This window comes from Trachymyrmex septentrionalis, unplaced genomic scaffold (assembly GCF_001594115.1).
Source record: "Trachymyrmex septentrionalis isolate Tsep2-gDNA-1 unplaced genomic scaffold, Tsep1.0 scaffold2, whole genome shotgun sequence".
Classification (NCBI taxonomy): Eukaryota; Metazoa; Arthropoda; class Insecta; order Hymenoptera; family Formicidae; genus Trachymyrmex; species Trachymyrmex septentrionalis.
In genome coordinates, this window is record NW_017305179.1 from 1,446,643 (window position 1) to 1,450,205 (window position 3,563).

At 35.6% G+C, this 3,563-nt stretch overlaps 1 pseudogene; it reads right to left on the bottom strand.

The window, feature by feature from the left end:
* Positions 1-1,670: 1,670 nt before the first annotated feature.
* LOC108747394 overlaps positions 1,671-3,563 on the bottom strand; it is a 23,707-nt pseudogene continuing 21,814 nt past the window's right edge.

Genomic DNA, 3,563 nt, shown 5'->3' on the forward strand with positions numbered 1-3,563 from the left:
TGTTCACCCCTGTTCGAAGAAAATTTTCTTTTATTTAATTTTCCGCACCTTCCATTTCATTTTTATTTTTCGTATCTAATACAGAAAGAATATTTACACTACGAAACTCAACGTATATTTGGGCTTCTCGTGTCTGTTTTTTTTTATCTTACTATAAGCGACATTTTTTCGCGAGGTCGTGGCCCGCAACGAATCTTCCTGCTTTCCTACATTTTCCACGGTGCGTGCCGTTTGAACCCGCTGCGATAAATCGTGCACTCGCGATACGAGTGTCACCGAAAGGAGCATCGAAACACGTAAAAAAGGGAGAAAGTCGAACGGATGTAGGAAAAGGATCTGAGAGAGGAATTTAGTGCGACGAGTAAACATCCCTCGTTGAGGGCTTCATTTATGGTCAAATTGCGGACAAATGACCGCGACTCAGTGCGCTTCAATGCGCGGTTTTTCAGAGGTGAAAAAAGAAATAGAAAAAAGAAAGGAAAAAATGAAAAAAAAAAAAACGGGAGCGCGTAAAGAGAGTATTCGTTCCCTAAGTCGAGTTAGTCGCGCGTCTCGTGAAAACGAATTTGGAAGGAGCGAGGAGCAGAGGAAAGAGGAAATGAGAAAAGAGTAGAAGGGGAGAGAGAAATGGAAAATGGCACGCAGGCATATTGTCCTCGCGACAGTGGAATCGTGAAATACGATCGGCTTTTAGTAAAATGAGACCAAAATATAGGGTGTCCGGACTGCAACGCCACCTTTCTTTTTCCCTATATCTCTGTTCTTTTCCCTCTCGGTTTACATTCCAAAGCATACGTTTTTGCTTTTTCCACGCGAATAATACAGAATGCCCTTGAAATGACCATCCTACTTCGAAAAATCCCAGAAAAGTCATTGCATTGTTAGTCGTGAAGAGTGATGGTTCGTCGAAACGGTGCATTCAAAATCGCAACGTCATTAATTAAACTTATTTTTTGTGGCCGAATTTGTATAGATAATGAAGTCTCATTGAAATCACCGCGTCATCCGTTTATCAATAAAAATCCGTTTATAAATAATTTAATAATAAACCGCACTAAAAGATACTTCGTTCCTCATAATAGGCAAAAGTTGTTGTAATTTATTATATATAATTTTTTAATATGATGACTCATTAAGTATTGTACATATGTATTTTAATTAAAATTATTATTAAAGTTTTTTCAAAACTTGGTTAAGATAAAATTTCCAAGAAGAGCAATATAAAATTGTAAACGTGTATTCACTATATCTGTATATATTCAACCGTGACGAAGTTTTATGGAAATATCTTTGGTATGCTGGTTCTCTCAGCTGAAATATGTATTTGAAGCTTCCGAAATTTATGGTTGCTAGTCTAATAAGTAACTCTACGAGTTTCATTCTCGTCTCTTTCCTTTTAGTGTTACTTTAAAGTAATATATGTACCAAATAGTTTATATGTATATATATATATATGTGTGTAATATTTATAATACAATATAAAATTATTTTATTTACATTCAAAGAAAAATGACACCTCAAGTTTTAAATGCCTCGCACATTTTATTTTACATTTCTGTGTATTTTCTGACTAATAAATTGGAAATTCTTTCATTTTTATCGTAAAAATGTTTCTCGTTGTATATATTAAAATTTTTTAATAACTTAGTGTGCGCGTCGCGTTTACATAATTAAATTTCGATTTCAAATGTACCGATATTAAATGATTGAGTATCTTCGTAGAACGGCTTTTCTCTCTTTTTCCTCCACGTAGCTCCTCGAGAAGCCTAAAGCCAGAAAATTCTTTTTCTTTGAAATATATTGCCGGCCTTCTTTGAATCGGCGACGGTTTTCGGCATTGTTTGTTCTAGTCCCTCGCTTTCCTCAGTCCAGTTGATTTCATGGGTTGTCTCGTGAAAGTCCGAAAATATTTCTGAAAACAGAGAGAAAGATCAGTAATCTCTCGTTAATATAATAATCTCTTGATTTCTTTAATTATTTAGCGATTTTATAAAAGAAAGATCAGTATCAGTTTATAATTCAAAGAATCTGTTTCACTGTGATAATATCATCATGTTTAAGAAAATGCTTGAATAATCAACGTGAAATATCTGTAAGTTTGAGATATTTTACCCAGCCAACTTAAACAAACATTATTTTCGTTATGACAACGTTGTTGTTTAATTACATTATTTAACCCTTCACCGACAATGTTAGACTTTAAAGACACAGTTGATTTTTTGATAGTGAATTCTGGTCAATAAATTTAAATCTGTAAAAAAATAAGTAAAGTACAATGAAATTTTTATAATAAAAACTCATTATTAAAACCTTCACAAATATATAAACATTTTTTCAGATTTTGATACAGTCCAGGACAATATAAAAATCTGTACTAAAGTTCGAAGGTCCACATCGCGGATGAAGAGTGAAAATTTCACATTGTCGACGGAGGATTAATTACATATATGTATATAGACTGCATACAACAATCGTGCATCTTGTATAATATTGTTATATCTAAAGTACAAATTGCATCATACCGATGAATCGAAATAATACTGATAAAACGAAGAGATGATGCTACGAAATGCAAAAACTCGGCAGATTTTAATATTTCTCCTTTTATTAAATCCTGGAAGTCACAAAGGTCAATATCTATCAAAAGAGAGAAAGAAAGAGAGAAAGAGAGAAAGAGAGAGAAAGAGAAATAAAGAGAAAGAAAGAGACGTGCTTCGTCGAATCCTATTTAGGAGGCAAATTGATGGCCTGGAGTCTCGTTGAATGCAGTAGTTCTTTTTTCAGATATCATTACACCAAAGGGGCAGATGCAGCAGCAGCAGCATCCCTCTCAGTCACCCTTCGCGAAACCACGAAGAAAAGACCCCTCGCCTCATCTATCCCCCCGCGAACGGAATGAAGCCAGAACAATCTTCTCTTTATAGGAGACATACGAAGCCATTCGAATCCTGGGAACCGTTTTTTCCCTTTTCCTCCCCCTTTGCCATCTCCACTGCTACTCCGCTCGGTCTTCGCGGTTTCTCTGTCTTTCGCTCGGCACACAATTATTTTCACAGCTTGGAATCCTCGTGCAAACAATACTTGCCAGCTCATATGCACACGCGCGCGAACTGATGCATCGAAAGCCGAAACCTCGTCGAAACCCGCCGCTATTCGCAGCCGTCGAGAACGTGACGTCAGCGTTATCGTGAAGCTTAGTGCGGGAAAGTCCGCAGAATGCTTTCGGCGAAGCGAGACGGATGACTGGGCTTCGCTCAGTTGAAGCTCCAGAGAAGTTTACGGACAGAGTTGCTTTTGACAGGAAAGATACCGAAAGGACGATGCCACACGAAAATCAAATCGACTACACTTGAGAAAAACCGAGTTAAATTGTTAATCATGTTTATGTCATCAATATTTATAGTTCAATTTTCTTGCTAAATAATTTATTTTTTCCGAAAGAGATTAATCTACTTATATATATATATATTTAAATAATTACTTTAGAAACTTTCGTTCACTAATACGTTGTTATACAATAAATCATTTTTTTTTCAACAATTTTAACAAAAAATTTATAACTC